This window comes from Lycorma delicatula, chromosome 9 (assembly GCF_047948215.1).
Source record: "Lycorma delicatula isolate Av1 chromosome 9, ASM4794821v1, whole genome shotgun sequence".
Classification (NCBI taxonomy): Eukaryota; Metazoa; Arthropoda; class Insecta; order Hemiptera; family Fulgoridae; genus Lycorma; species Lycorma delicatula.
Genome location: NC_134463.1, coordinates 2,245,757 through 2,266,541, shown reverse-complemented (window position 1 = coordinate 2,266,541; position 20,785 = coordinate 2,245,757). Strand labels below are relative to the sequence as shown.

The 20,785-nt window shown below is 32.1% G+C and overlaps 1 long non-coding RNA gene across 1 annotated transcript in view; it reads left to right on the top strand.

The window, feature by feature from the left end:
- Positions 1–20,785, top strand: part of LOC142329773 (uncharacterized) — a 297,912-nt gene that overhangs the window by 125,189 nt on the left and 151,938 nt on the right. The gene's annotated exons all lie outside the window — the stretch shown is intronic.

The following is a 20,785-nucleotide window of genomic DNA, read 5'->3' as shown; positions in this document are numbered from 1 at the left end:
GCTTTGTAACATGTTTAGTATTTAGTGATGAGACTACTTTTTATTAAAGCGGGAACGTAAACTACCACAGTATTGGAAAATGGGGTACGGAGAAGCCAAATGAATTTGTACAGCATTACTGTACAAAGCTAATGTTTTTTTGTGCAATTTCTCGGGAAAAACTACGGTCCCTTTGTTTTCTTAGAGACCACTGTTGCGAAAATAACGTATCTCGATATAAAGTTGGCTTTTCCCTCAAAACCTAAAAACCAAAATCGGCCGGTGAGGCCGATTTGGAAGATTTAATTTTCCAGCAGGACCGGGCAACACCTCACCGTAGTCCGTAAGTTTGAAAATTTTTTAACAATAGGATTCTTCAACGATGGATCGGCCGTATCGGACCTAATAATTAATTTTACAACGCTGACCTCCAAGATCGCCAGACTGCAGTGTGTGCGGATTTAATTTTGGGATCTTGTAAAAGACACCGTTAATGCTCCTCCTCTTCCAGCTACGGTGTTCGAATTGCGGAACTTCATAACAGCAGCCATAGCAGCAGTGAATAGAGAAACGCTTGCTAAGGTGTGGGATGAATTCGACTCACCATGCAGACGTATGCATTGCATACAAAGGGGGGGGGGGGTTATTATAATATAATAACATTATATGTTATTATATTGAACACCTATGATTTGTTATGTAAAAAAACTTCATGAATAAACTTCTAATACGAAATTAATCATAAATTTTTGTATTCAATAATTTATTCAATATAAACAATCAATCGAATGATTCTTTTTTGGACTTGCTATAACAAACGCTAATATATTCTACTTACAAAAATGATCATTTACAAGAAAAAATGAAATTATATTTCTGAATTTCTTACATTTATATTTTTTAGAATTTTACTTTTTCAAATTATATTTTACTTTTAAAATTAATCTGTTATTTTTATTTATTAAATTTTCTTTTATTGAAAGAAAATTATTTCTTCTTTTGTTATGTATTAAATTATGTTTTTTTTTTTTGCTTGATAGATAAAATTAACAAAAATGTTGTTTAATTTGTAATTTAAATTAAATAGAAAAATTTCTAACCATTTAACGAGGTCGCTAATATGATTCTGTTGAAATCCATTAAAGAGAATATTTTATGGAAAAAGTTTTTTTAATTCTTCTTAATTAATTATTTTCAACAGTTTTCTTTATTAACAAGTCTACATTTCTTTATTAACAATGATTCAGACACATCATTGTCAAACAAACCATCAGACAAATCAAACTGTCGGACACATTATAGAAGTTTGTCCTAGGACAGCTTATGAAGGGAATCCTGAAGAATTCTTGATGGCGACTCCAGAATCAGTAGCATATATTAGTTTTTAAATCTTTGTTTATAATTTTGACTGTAATTGGTGTTATGTTTTGGTGTCATACGCTAAATAAATATCAATGATTATTTACTAGTTAAGGATATTAGCTAGTTATTAGTTTGAGATTGGATTTTGTTAATAAATATTTAAATTTGTCTCTTCTAAATTGTAAGAAAATAAATAATTTGATGATTACTCTATTTGTTACATCTCTTTTTATTTAAACTATATTTAAAGGGCATATGTTTTAGATAAATTATAATGTTAGTACTATACATAAAGTAGATAAATTATTATTATTAATAATAATAATTTTCTTTGATCCGATGGAAAAGATCGAGCTTAAAAATAAAGTTGATCGGTGGAACAGCAAAACATTTCACGGAACACATTTGTAGTCTTTTAAGCCTCGTATAAACAAACGACTTCAAATAGAAAACATATCGGGTGAGACGTAGGGATTCATGATAACTATTCAAGAGTAGGTGATCGCTAATTTTTGAGAATTATAAATTCTCAAAAAACCCGGTTGTAAACTCAGACTTCTGCAGATTATGCAATTAAGGCCAAGGAAACATTAAGCACATCAGCGGTTGCTCAATATTACTCCCTGTCGACTATTTCCAACGACATAACAATGTTGCCACGGTGAAAGAACAGTGGATGTGGAAACAAAAAGGTCTAATTAACAAAAGTGAACCGTACAACAAGTACCAACCGCAAGCTGCAGATTACAACGAGCGATGGAAGGTATACTGGAACCTGAAACTAGGAACTGTCAAACACACCGGACCACCAGTTACAATCTACGCGATGTTGTTCTGATAGATAGAGCAGTAAAGTGCACACCCTAACCGACATCGCATTACCAGCACCTGCTAAAGTAGAAACAAAAATCGCGGAAAATAATTGACGAGATCCAATCTCTGATCAACGACATCAAAGATCACTGGCATTAGGATGAATTAGTTAGTACCTATAGTGATTACTGCACTGGAACATCGATCCGAATAATAATAAATAAACAGCTGCATCGTACCTTACACCAACTACGATTCAGCAAGAACATCTACATACAATCACAGAAAATTGATATTCTTAAAACATGTAGCACGATGAGGAAAATTGTTGGCAGCGAAGTCAGTTCTGCAGTACACCAGACATAGACTTCAGATCTCTCCCGCTTATGGACATAAATGTTCGGCTAGGTCTCTAAAAAAAGCCAGTTATTTTTACATGGATTTGAATGCTAGATCGTGGATAACGGTGTTCATCGGTGGTTGGGTTTCAATTAACCACACATCTCAGGATTGGTCGAACTGAGAATGTACAAGACTACACTTCATTTACACTCATACATATCATCCTCATGCATTCTCTGAAGTATTATCTAAACGGTAGTTACCGGAGGCTAAACAGGAAAAAGAAAAGGGAAAAGGTCTGAGAAAAATACGGTGATAATAATAATAATAATATAGAAAACTATACCAACTGCACTGTTGGTTAACAATAGTTGACCATTTTTTTTGAAACAGATTAAAAAATTAATAAAAAATACTTTTTTAAAATAATGATGATTCTTTTTTACTCTTCTGTATGTTACTCTTTTTTTGTCTACTGTTAAAAAAGATTTAAAAATATGCATGTATTTTATATTTTTATTTTTCCCCATTTTCTTTTTTTTTCTTTCCGTAGCGGAGGAAAAAGCTCTGCCAGCCGCCGTCAGGCCCGTACTGACGGCAGTGCGGGGCTCTCACCAGCGAGTGAGAGCCCCGCACTGGGTTTTTAGCGAAAAACCCTCCCTTTCTACTATGCAGGGGCCGGATCTAAGCCATATGGTATGTACAGCCCCTGCATGATCACCCAGGCACTCCACTGTCCGAATCCATGTGACCGGAAGACGTCCCCAGGGGGCGATCGACGAGCGACGACTCCGAGGAGACCCTGCCGCCCACCCCCAGAAGCTGGCCTTCCTTGATCACCCGTCATCGAACTCCAAGCCTCCATAGATTCGCATCAACTCAGCCTGCCGTCGCCTCTCTTCGCTCGCCTTCGCCTTCTCTCGTATCATTGATGCGATCGTAGTCGAGACACACTCCCACTTGTTGCCATTGCTGAGCATTACCTCGATTATATTGTTGGCCCCCTCCACACCCTGACCCTCGAGCACTACGCGGAAGTTGCGCCATCTAGGGCAAAAAAATACCACATGCTCTGGTGTATCCAGTCCGCCGCAATCGTGACAGCGACTTGTATGGCATCTGCCAATCCTGTACAGGTAGTCTCGAAAACACCCATGTCCAGACAGGAACCGGGTGAATTCGCAGCCTGTATTATCGTGCTTTCGCTCCACCCAGTTCCTGACGTCTCGTATGAGCCAACCTTCCTTTGTCTGAATCTCGCCATCTGTCACGCCAAGCCACGTAGAGACCGTCAATTGCCTCCTTTCTGTCCCCTCCATTCATTATTGCAGCTCTCATTTGCGCTTGTAAGTTATTTTTCCCCATGAGAGAAAAAATCATTATTTTACTATATAAATGTTTAAATTATGAATAATTTTTCTATATAAAAGTATACAGTACATACATTTTAATTTTTGTTTATTTTAAAATTATTGAGGGTGCAAATTACATTATTTTTTTTTTTGATACTCTATCATAATTTGATAAAGATCTGTAAAGTGGAATTTTTGAGCGGATGTTTTTATTTGAACTAAAGTGAAATATTAAATTAAATTAATAATAATTTTAAAGTCGGTTCCAAAATCATTTAATTAGTAAGATTGAAATTACGTGAAATAAATGTATTATATATTAAAATTGATTAAAAGAGAAGACACATTATTTGTATTAATTCAGCTTTTCTTTAAAATGTCATTCCATATCTCCTGGAGAAATCAAAGAATTAATTTTTCCTACCTTCAGAAAATTAGCAAATAAAGGGGAAAAAATACGAAAATTTTATAAAGTTTCTTTAATTTCATTGTTTTCGGTAATTATTTAAAGAAACAGCAGATGGTAAGTCAGTCTATTTATTTATCTTGAAAACGAGATGAATAAATTAGAAAAAAATAAATATATATATATATATATAAATAAATGCTTTTGTAATCCTTGAAAATCTTGCACAATTATCTCTCAACTTTATAATTAGTTTTTATAATTCTTAATTTCTTCTTAAACAATGTTTTGTTTTCTTTTATAATAAAGGAAGGGAATAGTTATTTATTTTATTTCAGACTTACAGTCATTATTTTCCTTTCTGTATATAAAATAAACATTCCTTAATTTAAAAAACTTCTGTATTTATTAAAAGTATGTAATGAAAAATGTGAAAACTGTTTTAATAACGCTTCAATTGTGTTATAGTAAAAAAATGCAGGGCGTTTCATTTTAATCGCCCCAGGCGATCTTCTCGTACACTACGCACAATACAAAAAAAATGACCTGACAAAAGTTACTCAGATTGGAAGCGGACACCTCATGGTGACCTTGCATTTAACATTGAACTTATTTCAAGGTTATTACCATTTATTTTTCAAATGGAATGACCTTTTTTTGACCCCACCAATGAAAAGAGTAGAAAATTTTATAATAGAAATGTAGTCACACGTATGTGGCTAACCAGATAGTGTTATACGAGTTAACCGTTTTTGAAGGTCATACAATATTTCTGGAATATTTATATTCCATGGCAGTTATCTCGCAAACTACGCGAACGAGTAAAAAAAAGACTACAGAAGTTAAGTTGATACGAGGGGAATATCCGACGGTGACCTTGAAAATGACCTTGAGGTCCCCATTTGTAGGTCATCTCAAGGTCATTAAGAGTTTTCAAATGGAATTATCTTTTTCAATAGCACTAGTGGAAAGAGCGGAAAATGTCACATCGACATGCTTAAATTTAGTCATAAAGTTTCATGATTATGTTTCATTTTTTCCAGCTTTTTGAAGCTCACGGTTTAAGAGTTAATCAAGTACGGCATCCGATTAACATAATTAAGCTGATTCAAGACAGTACCAGATAGCAATCTTCTTTTCACAACTTAGATACCAGTGATTGTAAATATCTTTTTTATTTTATTTTTTCTATTTAGCCTCCGAAAACACGTAAGATATTACGTGTTTATATATATGATATATATATATAATATGATATTAATATATATAAATATGATATAGCAAAGAAAAACACCAATCACAGCTATATAACATTTAATAAACTTCCCAGAGTTAAATTTCGCGGTTAACCCGCATCGTCAGTTGTGATTAATATTATGATTCTATGTAAAGTGATTAAATAAATTGATAAATAAAAATGTTAAGTGAAAAAGGAAAAGATCAAATTACAATTATTGTTATTATTATGATATATATATATATATCAACATTGATATTTTAATTTCTTAGATTGAAATTTTCAAGCCCAGTTAACAATTATTTAAATACAAGAAAAAAAAATAACTCCCCTTTTTTACAATTAATAATGATTTTTAGCAGAAAAATTTAGTTTTCTTCTACTAAATATAACAGAATTTTTAAGATGGGTATTGTTTAAAGTAACGAATTAAATCCAAAATGATAGATTATAACGAAATATATACTGAAAAATATTTATTACTTTCAACAAAATAATAAGAGTATTTTTTTAAAGTTAAAATACTTTTTAAAACAATATTGAATATGTTTTTAGAGGTATTATGTTTTGAACTACTGTTCTTTTAGGTTAAAATAATGTTAGTAATTCTCTTTTTATTCTGTGCTTAGAGAATTTAATTTTATCAGCTTAAATGCTTCAATACTTAGTAGACTAATAATTTTTTTAAGGAAAAACTGAAGACATTTGGAAGAGTGATCTTCAGCGTTATATTGCTCATCTTTGTTGTAACTTATGTTGAAAATGTTGTATGAATTTATTGATATAATCCTGTTTTAATTATTAAATTATACTAGTTAAAATGCTGAAAATTATTTGCTGTTTTCTAAAATTATCGAAACTATCCTACACTCTCATATATTTCATAATATTCAGCATAAGATCTCCATTTTCCAAAACGGCTTCTTGCTGAAACTTTTTACAAGCTCAGATCTTATTTTTTTCTTACATCAAGTCGATCCTGCTGTTGAATCTCAAGGTCAGGTGGACGCCATCTATTTCGACTTTCAAAAAGAATTTGATAAAATGTCGCACTACTTGCTGATGAACAAGTTTGCCGGATTTTAATTTGCCGATTGTCTTTTTAAGTGGATTTCTTCATACTCAGTGATAGAACTTTTGCTGTTAGGTATGCTGGATATATTTCCCATCGTGAATTCTCCGCAACATCTGGAGTTCCACAGAGTTCCAATCTTAGCCCTTTGTAACAAAATATTATCTCTGTTTATCTTCGGGTTATTAGAACTCATATGTTTTTCAAAACGTAAAATATATTCCGTTCTTCCATAAGAATAATACCGCTTATTTTAAATACACAATAAATTCTCATCCGATTACTACCGTAGACTCCATCACGGATCTAGGCATCCTTCTTGACTTTTAATCTGTACTTTTCTGAACATGCAGACATAATTGTGAGCAGGGCAAAGCGAAATATTGGTCTCTTGAAACGGCTTGCGAGACTATATGTTAATCCGTCTTACTCTTCTTCGTAGTCAACTTGAATATTCACCCGGAATTACCGGAGAGTGTATACTTCGTAAAATATTGACTTTATCCGGAACAACCTTTTGTCTTGGTTTTATCAAAAATGTTATATTCAACATCTTGATGAACAACAGCTAAAGTCAATTTATAATTTATCATCTGTTGCATGTCGCAGAAATACTTTGCTATACTATTTTTTTCATAAAATTTTACACGGACATAATACTGCGCCAAATGAAATACAGCTACGAATTTCTAGACGAAATACTACAGATTTTTGCCCTTTTAATTACAATATGCAATATGTTTCACCGACAGAGAAAAGTATTATTACTGCAGTAGATAATTTTTTTCCAACCAAGGAAGAATTTTATTAAAAATCTAAGAAATATGCATTTGAAATGAATGTTGAAGAATTGTAGTAAAACATAGCTGTAACTCATTCTTATAATTTTTATTTTTATTTTTTCATAGGCAATGACTTGGACTTGTGCCGTTTTTGTTTTGTAAATAAATAAATTATTATAATTATGTTTTGGTTGGGATTTCTAAATATTGATTTTCTGTTGCTGGTACCTCTGAAATACAAAAAGAAACCCGGAAACTTTATTCTAATTTTAGGTAACTTCGACCAACATCTATTGAAAAGTTATTTCGCAATATAATCAAGGATAAAGAAAAATTGAATCGATAGGTGCCATTACCTGACGTAATAAAAAAAACGTTATTTAAAACTGTTTGGTAATTTTTTCAGAATTAAATTCACATTCTTCAACCTTTCTAAGAGCACAAAATTAGATATTTAAATAATTTTCCTTTTTTTCACTTATTATAAAAAAAAAGCACAGAAAAAGAAAAAAAACTTAATTTAAGTACAAGTAAACAGTAATTTTAATGGGATATTTAGCTTTATAATAACTTATTAAATTTTCGGATATTAAAATAAACAGTCAAATTCTAGTTAGTTTATTCTATTTATAACTTATTTCCTCTATTATCAATCCAGTAACTACTATAAACTAGCGGCTAACCACGGCTTCGTATGCGTATTTGACGTGTAGCTTGAAGTCTTTGACGCTCGTTTGATCTTCAGTTTTAACAGCTCTGGATGCTGCTTGAAGTTCAACTTGCGGGGTTCTTTATAGTCTAACACCGAGCGAGTGAGATAATCAACGAGGTGGAAAATGAATAAAAAGGAGATAGCAGATGAAACGGTGATTAACACCTTCACTTTGGGTTATTTCCTCACCGTTTTCGAGATATTTTTGCAAAAAACCGCAAAGATGCACGTTAAAATTTTGCTTAATGGGATTGGAAAAAGAGACGGGGTAGCTTTTTCAAAATGAATATCGATAACATTCCTCTTTAACATCCTCTTATTTGGAACTGTTAGTGAACAAAATTTCTTCACGATCGGAATAAAACTGTAGACCTGTATAATGGACAAACGGATACGCAAACACTTTTCCTTATATAAATATATTAATTAATGGATTGTGTACACAAAATTCTGAAATACGTATTTTGTGCTGAGATTATGTAGTAACAAAATCAATATTCCACCCACACAGATTCTGTTTTGCTCCTATCTTTTAAAAAAAATATTACTTCAATTATTAAATTTTAGTCACGTCCTTTGAAGCATGATAATTTAATAATTATTAAAATCCTTCATTTAATATTGGTGAGTGTAATAGTAATTAATTAATTTAATCATTTATCATATTCCAATAAATCATTGCGTTAATTGATTCTCTTTTTTTTTTTGCATGCGGTTATACTGTTCTCAATTATAGCATTTACATTCTTGCAATATTAATTGGGAGCTTTTTGTTTTATAACTTTAATAAATCTGATAAAATATTTTTATCTTTTTCAAAAATCTATTTTAATTAGCAGATACGTTGATTCACTAACTTTCCATATAAAAAAGTGAAATATACATCTTTTATTTTAATTAATACCGAGGGTAATATAAAAATGTCGCATTGTGAGAAACTTTTTTGCCGTAAGTGATTACTATTCGATTGTAACAGATAAAATGTAGTAAAAAAATTGAATTTATATTTTATGATAGAATAATTTAAATCTAGAGATAATATCAAAATTAATAAGGTTGCAAATTTCCATTGGAAAATATTTTTATTAAGTAACATAATAACAAGACTACCTACTCATCTTACGTAAAAGTATCTGTACTTTTGTGAACTATATATATATTATATCTTATACGCGGTTATACAGTCACCAGCGGCGATACTCCGCATTCCATAGCCCATTTTTTCTCTCTCCACCCAAAGATCCTCTTCCATGCCGCTCCTGTCCATAGCCTCAAATACACACTGGAACTATCTCTTTCTCGGTCATCCACGTTTTCTTCACTCATCTGGAACCTATTCATATCGTCTCCACCATGCTGAAGTAACAAATGTGAAAAACCTAACTTTTCAGGAGAGCTAAACAATAGTTTCAATGTTAAATTTTAAATAGGCCCATCATTTTTATTCGCTTTATTCAAGATTGGGCTGATGTCTTACCTCATTCTTTGTGGATTATATACATTATTACCTTAATTGGGCATTAATATTCTTGTAAGAATAAATTCAAATAAAATTCTATATTCTATTAACGCGAATATTTTAATCTATTAATAAATTGAAAAGTATAAATTATCGAATAATATACCATATTCGTTAATTCACTTCGTAAACAATTATTTTCTGCATTTCGACAGCTAAGTTTAATCTGTTTAGGAGAGTATTCATAAAGGATTGAAGGAATCATAAATACTATATGTTACAAAGCGAGGAATATTGGAGAATAGTCAACACCGATGCCACGGAGGTAATCAAGAGTAAAAATCAAGAGGAGCGGCGCCGAGGCTGTTAGTATAGGAACGTGAGGATAGCTCCAGAGATGAGGGCTGGCATGCCATTGTCTATGATCCTCTGGGACTCCAGGGGATGGTAGGCACAGTAAAAGAGAAAAGACCCGGCGCTGTGTTTTTGGGAGATATGTCCGGACACGACATCAAGAAAGGGCACAATAAAGACGCCGACCTACCATGCCGGATATACAAGCATTGATAAATTTATTAAAATATAAGGTGAAGTAAAAAAAATTAAAAAAAAGTAAATAAAAAATTTTAAATCAACATAAAAAATTAAAAAAAGTATAAAATAACACGATTAAAAATGACACTTAAAACATTTATTTATAGAAATCATTGTTTTGCTTCTTCTGTTTTATCTTATATTCTTTGTCTTCATCTGGTTCGGATGACCTGTTTTTTTATATCTTCCGACAATGGAAGGGTTACGGAAAACTCGTGGTATGACCTGCAAATTACTCGTAATTTTTGGGTATTTCACGACAGAAAAAGTATGTTAAAATTATACATATATTATTAGAATATCATCTATATATCTTTTATATAAGATAATTTGATTTTATTAATTATATCGGGTAAAAGGGTGTTTTCCATTTCCTTCATAAATATGTTGGCTATACTAACAGAAAGTGGAGATCCCATGAGTAGACCTTTATCCTATGGTAATATTTATTATTAATTTAAAATAATTATATTTAACATATAAATTTATTATTTCATTTATTATATTACTATCTATTTTTAATTTAGCTAGAGTATTATTAATTATGTTTAGAGTTTAATTGGTGTCAATGTTTGTATATATATATTTTATATCTAGAGTTATAAATTTGGTTGTATTATTTATATTTATATTATTAATTATACTTATTAGATCGTAACTATGTTTTAAATTATATTTATTCTCAATATTAATGTATTCTTTTAATTTATTGGATACAAATTTACTTAAATTATACGGGAGTGTATTTTTATAATTTATAAGAGGTCTTATGGGCATATTATCTTTATGTATTTTAAGTAATGCTTTTAGTATTGTTACATCGGTATCTTTTTTTCACCTTCGTTTACTCCCCCTTTGGAGCCAGAAGAAGCATTTCAGCATTACTCAGCTCCGGGGAATGCCTTAGCCTCAAACAACTTCGGCAGAACACAAGGTTCCGCCCAGGTAACAGGACTCGGGCTTGCAATACATGCCACGCCTCTAATGAGAGGAACCCAAAGAGGTATCCTCACCGGGACTTTGGTCTTAATGCCGTGCCTCTAATGGGACACTCCAAGTGGGATCCCTCACCAGAACTACGGTCTTACATTCCCTCACCCAGAGGCACTGCGAAGGAGTCCCCGTCCAATCAGTGATGGTGGGATGCCGGAGCCTCCCACCCATCCTGGACGAAGCTATTCCTTTACTCATCAACACTGAGTAGGCGCCGCATCTTCATGTCGCAGGTGAAGCCTTGCATCCCCTACTCCCGGGTGCATGTCCATGCAACCGACAGGAAGAACACTGAGCCTCTCGCAGGCAGTTCTTCCGTAGATAACCGGCCTCTCCACAGGTAAAACAGTGGCCACTACGATCTGGCCCGGTTCACGAATTGGCCTTGCGGCCTGACTTCCAGCATCGAAAAGGGATACGTCCATCAGCCAATAATTTATCCGCAAGGATGGGCGGCACAGCCTCAGTGACCACCTGCGTCGCATCATAGATTGGTCGCATGGGCATTACTTCGATCGACACTGACTCCCCAGAGATTTTCCGAAACTCATCCTGAGTGGTGAATACATCCGCATCCTTAATAAGAACATGGACTATTCGTACCACTCCTCCCTGTCAGACCCATAGTGGTGCCCTCGACCTTCGCAGAAATATCGTTGCTTATCCGTTCAGCAGCCCCACTCTTGGCCCGCACCCGGATGTGAGGGTTCTCACCCTGACTTTACGCTCAGAGAGGACCCCAACTTCACCTGGCGACCCAGCTCCTTTTACCGTGCGGAGGAGGTCAACGTAAGTTTTCCCCTCCGCTTTGACTACTATCGTCGTCATCGGCGGGCCTACCGGCCGTTTCCTTCCGACATCCTTCTGCATACACTAACAGGTGTATAGTGTTCCTTCCCGATCCGACGACTGAAATATCCAACTGTGCGACGTAATAGTTACCCAACTCGCCCAGATTGTCCTGAAAAACACCGCCCGACTGTACCCACCCTTCATCACCTGAGAAACCGACCGGCAAATGATGGAGGTCACGTCACAGTCTCCAGCCGCCGAGTTAATTATTAGGGCGTAATCAGTACGATTAAGATCAATTTTGGAACCGCTGCCGTCCCCGAACAGGTCTCGAGCAGATGACTGTACAATTTACCCAAATGAGCTAGGTTCCCAATCCATGGTGCTTTACGAAATACTGCAGTGTGATCTGGGTAGTCGACCTTATCCGCCAGATCAGTTATCCATGCAAATCCAGGACCCTCTTCACCCCAGCGGTGTATCCTCCATTAGGACTGAAGATTGGAAAACGTCCTCAGGACAGCTCCGGAGGATCAGTCTCCCAAGGTCCTCGTCTGCAACACCATCAATTATTCGACGGAGCTCCGAACCTGACCAGGACGCAGTCCGGTCAAGACCCACGAGTCCCGGAGTCTGCAAAGCCATGTCCGTGACTATGAAATACGTCTGGGTGGCCTCTTCCACCGTACCCGGTCGAGTTGATTGTCCCTCCTGAAGCTCTGTGATTATTTCATCAAGAACATCTTGAAACATCTTCATCAAACAAACAGAGGCATACATACGTTCGGAGCACTCCTTTAGTTCTACTTTTGTGTTCGTATGCTGCTGCCACAAGCTAGCTTATCTCCTTAACATGATTAAACGAAAAAGTCATGTTATTAATAAAACATATCTTCCGGAGTGTAAGGCTCTTTGCAACACCTGCACTCCTCTTCCCCTCCGGCTCATCCTTCTCCATGCGGGAGACGTCCGGGAATAACCCGCACTTCTCCAATCCAGAGACCTTTCCTGAGGAGTACAAGGAACCCCTACTACCAGTCTTGGACTTCTTTGTTTCCTCTGCAACCTCAGATACAAAGGCGCAATCTCAGATGTCTTCGGAATCCCTTACTCCACTTCCATATCATCGTCAGACCGTACTAGAAGAAGCGGGAAGTCCTTCCCCAAGGCCGCTACCACTTGCGAAACCCTCAGCGACTAAAGCCGGTGAAGCGACAGCCTGTCCCCGCCTACGAGCCGACGTTCCTTTCTTCTCGATTTCTCTGCGTCTTTCCATCAGTCGCTCCTCACTCCGATGTTCCGTAATATCCATTTCCGCCGCACTATCGGCCACGCTGCTGTCTGAGGGGACCTCACTCACCAAAACCGAGACGCACCAAAATCCCCTCCAACCGTTGGGGAAGCGCCCCCGGACCGAACTGCTCGTTCATAGTCCAATAACAAAAATAGATTAAAGAAAATAAATCTAAAATGAAACAAACTAACCGACGAATGCAAACAAACTGAAGAAATTAATACTAACTGTGCAATGGTATTAGTTAGTTTGAAATATTGTTTAGTGTATTCATCCTTGAATATATGTTAGCATTTTTTAATATTATTGGAGATTTCTTTTTTAATATTCGTAGAGTCGTTTATTTCTTTTAATTTATTATTTTCCATAAATTTGTTTGTTTTTTCTGTATACATTATTGTTAATGACAACAGGAGTATCGGTTTTATCTGATTTAACAATAAATGCATTATTTTTTTTTAATTTAATTTTTATATTTTGTTTTTATATGTAATAGTTTTTATTGGAATACTTATTATTATCATTTAAATTTTTATTATTTTTATGTTATCCGTTATATTAACAAAATTATTTCTTAATTTGTTTGTATTATCCATGTTATCAATTTTGAATAAATTACGTTCTATGTCGATAATAGTGTTTTTGATAATTGCATTATTTAAGGTTGGTAAATTAAATTTATATGCCTGTTTAATATTATTAATCTCTTTATCGCTGAATTCGATGCCTGTAGTATTTACTATATCATCTCTAAATTTGTGTTTATTATCAGTTGTATTATTCGATGTTATTACGTTATTATATTTTATCTGTTTATATACTAAATTATTTATTTTATTGTTCAAGTTAATATACTTAATATTCACGAATTAATTTATGTTAAATTCAATTATTTTAAATAGATCGTGAAAAATTACATTACCCGGTTCAAAAATTAGATCCGTGTGTAATGTATACAACTCTATATTCAAATTATGTTTCTTGTTATGTAACACCTTATTTCATTTTTAACCATCCTGTTTTAGATTTATTCTTAATTATATTAGCGGCAAATATACAACAATAACTTTTAAGAAAATTATATAATAATTATTAATTATTAGGTTGGCTAACTAATTCAGTTTATGCTATGTAACAGTTTTTTTATTTTTTAAACTCCCCCAAGACGACCAGCTCACGCTAAAAACCTTAACACAGTCGCCTCAGGGTTTCATGGCAGCGCAGTCTGCCCTCCCTAGCTCGTACGAACTCGGACATCCCATCGGGGTTTCTCGTGCCTCCTCGAAAACATACTAATCACCTCTTCCCGTGATCAGAATTTTTCTCCGCAGGAGAGCACCTTTCCAGTCCCTATTGTACCTGATCAAGACATCCATTTCGTTTGCCCTTCACAGTTACGCGTCCCCCCATGCACACCTTGAGGGTCCCTCATGCCATCATCGGGGAGCTCCGACCCACCCACTCTTGCGCGTGAGTAAGCCCGAACACCCTAGGCATAGAGGCTGCCTCCCTGGCCCCTACACGCATCAGATGGACTAGTATCTGTCCTCGATCACCCACGCAGTCCCATGACCCCTCATTACTTGTTCCTCAACCAATAGGTCTATTGGCGGCGTTCCCGCAATGACGCAGATCGCGTCATAGGAGACTGTCCTGTAGGCACATGTCACCCGCAGAAGCAGCCTCCTATGAGTGGCCTCCAGCTTCCTCCTGTACTTCTGAACCGCCAACTGCTATGTAACAGTTGTAAACATCTTATTGACAAGATGTTTTTCTTTTAACGTTAACATATTTTAACTATTGGCAATCAACTGTTATAAATATATAATTTTAAATTTTATTTTCATTTTAATTCGCATTTATAAAAAATTATATGCACAACGATAAAATTAATAATTAACTAGTAATTCCTGATGATGTAGGAATAATCCAAAAGCGCTTGTATAGTCAATACTCACGATTGTTGGTAATTGGATGCTCTATTTTTATATAAATTATAAGTATAATCTAACCAAACTTAACCTACGCTTGCTTCGCTCGCTAACTTAACTAGCGAGCGTAGGTTATGTTTGGTGAGATTATATTTTTAATTAGCCCGGTATTTTTCCAGTTAGCCGGGTGCATTGTCATAAGCCTGATTTTTCAATTCACCTACGACACATACGAAATATATATAATAGCATAGTATATTAACTTTTTATCCAGCGTCACTTTTTTAATTACGATTGATAGTTTGTTGTGTGCTGCATAAAAAGTATGCAATTGATCTGGGGATTTAGAGTTTCAAACGTAAGTTAAAACTACTTTTAATTTCTCTTATAAAATGAATTCGATTACATTAATCTTAATAAAAGTCTTTAGAATTTATAATATATCTATTGAATTTAGATTAGTTAATTATTGTAAGAAACTATACCTGTATATTTTATAAAGATATTATTAAAGTAAAAGTAATAAAACAAATCTTAATAATGTCTAATCGTATTTTATCATATTTTCTTTTTAATAACTTTTAAAGTTTCCTGATTACGTCAGAATAATCTGATATATACTTTTTTAAATTATATTTTTTAATTAAATGTACGATAGATAAAGTTATAATTAGGTAAATTAGGTTTTTGTTCTCGTTTTATAACCAGAAAAGTTGTTTGAAAACTTTATACATATATTTTTATTTCATTCTTTTTTCTTTTTATCAAAAAGTCGGACATAGCAATATTACCACAAATACTGATCTTTAAATCTGATTTTTATTACTATTATTATTATTGTACCCCGAATCTAACTTTTTTTTTTATTACCTTTTTACTTGTTTTTTTTCTTTTCTTGTATTTTAAAAATGTCATTTTAAACTTTGTTTTACTAGCCTACTTTACCTTTCGATATCATTCAGTTTTCGTTTATTTTCTGACTCGTTGTTTTTAAACGGAATGATTCACAAAGATAGAAGTAACAAACTTTCAGTACATGTTGTAATGCTGAAAATGAAGAAGAAAGTTTATATATATATATATAAGTTCAGAAACGCTTCGTTAGCGAATGTCGGCTGGCGAAAGATTTCTGCACCTTCGGTAATTCTTGTGATTCAAATTAAGGTGTAAATTTAGTAGTTTTATATAAAATCTGATTTTAAAAAATGAAAAAAAAAATAGCTCTCAGAATTATATTTTTAATAATTTTTTTAAAGAAATCTCGGATAGTAGTCAAAAGATTGGAAGGGTGGTCGAAAAACACTCTGTAAAATTTTTACAGAGTAAAAATTATTACTTACTTATTTTCGGTTATTTATTTTTGGAGTAAAATAAGTTACTAAAGAGTAAGGGTTATGAAAAGATTAGGATTTTTCCACTTTCAATGCAATGGACGCATAGGATTTTAATTGGACTACTTAACGAAATATATTTGAATTAAAAAAAAAAATTAATTAAAACAATACTTTTTCTTCCGCACACTATTGTGGTGTGTGATGGGCAAAACGCTTTTACAGTGGTTTGATGACCTATTGATATAGAAAATATAAATGCAAAAAACCCCCAATACCTCATTTTCTGAAGGAAGGGATAGCTAAAAAAAGAAAAATATATAAAGCGATTTTTTTGGGGAGGGGTGAAGATTAAATAAAACTTTTTAGTAATTTTTGATCTTGATAAAATTTAAACTTTTGTGAGAAAAATTTTTTGTTAAAGTGCCCCAATAAAAATTTGAATTTTTATTTCGGCCAAAGCACCCCCACACCTTTTTTTAATTTTCGTAAAAATTTAATATATTCTTTCACCTCGACGGTTGTATCTGTGTACCAAGTTTGAAGAATATCGGTGAACGGGGACTAGCATTATAAATCTAAATACAGGCCATATTTGGCGTTATGTACTGTACGTACATGCGTACGGATATGTGCACAAACGTCCATTTGATTAAAATAGATGTTGGAACTTGGGAGCATTGGAATAAATGAGTTTTTCAGATATTATTTACAATTTATTTAAATAAATATTTTTGTTAATTTTTTTTAATGTCTCATTAAGGAATAAAATTAAAAAAAAGAAACAATTTATATATATATATTATTTTTGACTGAACTATATATTTTCCCTTTATAGTCTTGTGTCTATGCCTAGTTGTGACATACCTGTTGTAGCATCATATTTCACATAACTGGGAAAATTAAATATATATAATAAATATATATATATATATATATATTTATTATTATTATGTTGAACAAAATTTGGGAAGTAAATAATTGTTTAATTTTAATGTAACTGTAAAAAAAAAAACAATTGTATCTTTGTTACGAAAAAATAAATTAAATTTATTCCACTGCCAGCCTACCCAAAACAAAAAATCTATCAACCTGAAAAATGATTATTTAATTAAATTTCACGTTGTTTACTCGGAAAAATTTCGTATGTATAAAGCAATGCTACTGGGCGTTCATTGTCATTTTAAATCAAATTCAAAAATAAAAAAGTTAACTAAAAAAAATTCAAAAATAAAATTCTACCTGTACATTTTCTTTTTTTTAAATGTTCAATTATTACGTTTCATCAAATTTACTGATTTCATTTATCGGTTCATTTTAGATAGTGAAAGTTAACTGTTTCCTTATTATAAACGTTTTTCCAAACAACATAAGCTGAATATTTAAAAAGAAAATAATACTTTCTCTATTTTTAGATGATTTTAAAATAACTTTCACTTCTTTCCGTAATCATCGATTAATGGATTTTTGTTACAAAGTAATATTTAATAAGTTATACTGATATTAAAAGTTTTTTTTTTTCATAAAAATTATAAAAAAATAAAAATGGAGAATTTAGGGTAAATATTTCATATTACATTGCCTATATCATCATTCTTTGTAACTGTTTCTTTACGTTGTTATTTAGAAATCTTATTTTTATTTTAATCAAAAACACAGGGTTTTTCCCTTTCGTTTCTTGGAGAAATTATAATAAATTTAAAATATAGTTATAAATAAATTTGGTTAACAAAAATAAAATTCTCAATAAAACAGTAATTAAAACAACTTATTTCATAATTGTTTGCTTTTACTTTGTTTTATTATTATTATAACTACCATATTTAAAATTCTAATTATTATTTTCGTTGTATTTGAATATATAATTGTTATTATTATTATTATTGTATTTTAAATATTGTGCTTTTAATTTATATGTGAGTTCTTGACTTGTAGCTATTGTTATGATATTCTGATTGTTCTATATGATTTTATGTAATATTGTGCAACATACAAAGCTTTTGTGTAGCTGTTTTGTTGCAGGAACAAAAAAAATAAACAAATTATATATAATTTTAAGAACAGCTTACTAAAATTCCAGTTTGACTTCCTCGAACGCTTTCGGCAATTCAGTCATCTTCATGAGGAGTGTAATTATGATTAAAATATATAAAATTATAAAACTTACATAATTAAATTATATATGCAAAATCTGAACGAACGGTCTATATATTTCTATCAAATTTCAAATTTTGCTAAACACATATTGAAAACTAAGCATAATTAGATCCAAATAAATTTATGGATGTATAGGATTACTCTAATAATTATTGTAACACTTTTAATCTCGAAACATTTCATATATAAATTAATAAATGAACAAGTTAAATCCGTTGATGATATTTTATATAAGCAAATAATAAATAATAATTAAGTTGGCTAAACTGATTCCGCAATTTACAGAGCTTAACAATTGTGAAACTATTACAATACGGACGTACTCACTTTGACTTAAAACTTTAATTTTTGACGACCTTTAACAAAATGACCATCAATTATATATATATATATATATATATATATATATATATATATATATATATATATATATATATATATATATATCTAATCTTGTAAGTTTTATAATTTTATATGTTTTAGTCATAATTATACTCTTCCTGAAGATGGCAGAATAGCTGAAATGCTCAAGGAAGATAAATTGGAATTTTGGTTAGTTCTTAAAATTATATATAATAATTATTATAGCAAACGGTACCGCATTTGAAAAACTATTATTATTATGTTTGTACTTTTTAAGTCAGATTTTTAATGTTTTGTTTAATAAATTTACCGATCTCTGTGGCGGAGTAGTAGCGTTTCTGCTTTCACTGAGGGGTTCCGGATTCGAATCCCGGTCAGGGATGGCATTTTTTCATAGGTTACAAAATTCCATTTCCATACTTCAACAGAAGCATCAACGCTTCTGTGGTGAATTAATGAATTAATACATCAAGCAAAATAAAAAATAAATAAATAAAAATACCAGAAATCTCTTTAACCAGTTTATTGAAAAAATAAATGTTTTCTTTTACAAAAGTAATAATAATCTACAATGCGGTCTCTTATAAATTAAATAAAACTTAATTATCTGTGTTCTCGTCTAATATAAAAAATAATGCCAAATTATTTATTTATTTTTATTAAGAAAGTCTTACAATTTTTACTTTGTTACTTCCTTGTACGAAGTAAAGGAAGCGAACCGAAATTTTTCGCGATCACAATACTTCCTTTACTTCGTACAAGGAAGTATTGTGATCGCGAAAAATTTCGGTTTTCCGATTTCATCGGCAATATCCATTTTGACTTTCCCTGAATCCATTTTGACTAGTTTCGGCATGACTTCCTTACGTACGTACGTATGTATGTATCTCACATAACTCAAAAACGATTAGCCGTAGGAAGTTGAAATTTTGTATTTAGGACTGTTGTAACATATAATTGTACACCTCCCCGTTTGATTGGAATCCACTGGATCAAAAGTGTCCAAAAAAGCCCAAAATCCAAAATATTTGGTTTTTCGACTTTTTCTTAACTGCAGTAATAAACCCTCATTAAGAGCTTTTCAACAATTCATCAATATATCATAAGTGGTACTTATTTTCATTGATTCCAGAGTTATAGCGAAATAAAATTTTAATTAATGAAATATTTGGATCTTACAAGGGGAAGGGACATCGATTCGAATCCGACTTCATATATATATATATATATATTTTTTTTTTTACTGTTTTTTTGTTTAAATATATTGATTTAATAATAATTATTAACCTCTGAGGAAAAACGTTTTACAATAAATAATAATTCAATAACAATAAAAAAATATGAAAAAATCGAAAGTTATTAGTGAAATAGAATTTTATGTACTTTTCAGTTTAATTCAAAAAAAGTTTTTATAGAGGTTAATAATTTTTAATAAATCTAATATATTTAAATTAAAAAAAAAAAAATAAAATAAATAATATTATATGTATATGAAGCAGGATTGGAACTGACGTGTGTATGGGTACGGATCCGACACGTTCTCACTTATACCACGTAACTACTTGAGCGACGTAAAACAAAATTAATGTAGAAACTAATATAAAATGGTGGTGCGGACACCTCAAAAAAATGTAATACAATGTGGTGTCCCACCTGAATCCAATTTTGGCTGTCTACTTTATTAGAGTAGGATGATCGTATCTCACTTTCAAATGAAATAAGTTTAAATGAAGCGCAGAAAAAAATCTGTATATGTAATTTAATAGGCGTATAAGGAAGTTATGTTGTGTCCACATGAGATTTTTTTTTATTCT